This window comes from Branchiostoma belcheri, unplaced genomic scaffold, assembly GCF_001625305.1.
Source record: "Branchiostoma belcheri isolate BF01 breed outbred unplaced genomic scaffold, Haploidv18h27 scaffold49, whole genome shotgun sequence".
NCBI classification, from domain to species: Eukaryota; Metazoa; Chordata; class Leptocardii; order Amphioxiformes; family Branchiostomatidae; genus Branchiostoma; species Branchiostoma belcheri.
The window spans coordinates 106,260-107,066 of record NW_017804120.1 but is presented as its reverse complement, the minus strand read 5'-3'; the positions used below and the strand labels follow the sequence as shown (position 1 = coordinate 107,066).

Here is an 807-nt window from a genome sequence, read left to right as displayed (position 1 = left end):
TCGCCACGCTGTTGGGCCGGGCGTTCCCACGCACGTCGCCATAGTAACAGCACGTAGCAGCAGCGGCACTGGTAGACTCCCTGGCGCCGCAGACCACGTGGCGTTCCGGCGCGCCAATCACAGCGCGCATACGGGGACCCGCCCACCAGCCGGACCGCAGAAGAGTTGAGACTCCGCCCAGAGACACCGCCTGAAGATTGCTAGACGACAGTAGCTTGTTCCGCCCTGCACGGCCGGCGCGGCTTTGTAATTTTCTTGTCCCGATTTCATCCCAAAATTTTTCACAGAGTCAACTTTTATAGTCTGAGAACAAATGAATCTGCGTCAAATTTTGCATAAACACGTCAAGTTCGGGTTGTCCCGTACCGTGTTTATTTATTTTTCGGGTGCGTTGCCGTTTTTTGTTTTTTTTTGGCAAAAAAATCGACTCCATTTTCATCGCACCCACTACATCGCACCCTCTACATCCTCGCGCAGGTTTATTCAAAACTACACAAACAATACATGAATCTGTTCCTTACAAATGTATTTCTCAATATATCCGAATCCAAGATCGCTATATTTACAAATTGTACGATTTTTCACGATCAAAATTGTCCGGCATTTCTGGACGCACGTTACGAAGCGCTCCCTCCCACTCGAGTGCAACACACGTCCACCGCTACGAACCCTCTGCATTCTCGCCAATCCTCGCGCTAATTAACTCAAAACCACACAAACTACATACGTAACTGTTCCTTAGAATGTATATTTTAAACATCTAAATCCCAGAATGGTAACTTTGCGAATTGTACGAAATTTTACGGT

At 47.8% G+C, this 807-nt stretch overlaps 1 protein-coding gene across 1 annotated transcript in view; it reads right to left on the bottom strand.

The window, feature by feature from the left end:
* LOC109479558 (nuclear receptor coactivator 2-like) overlaps positions 1–807 on the bottom strand; it is a 68,311-nt gene that overhangs the window by 34,817 nt on the left and 32,687 nt on the right. The window lies entirely within an intron of this gene.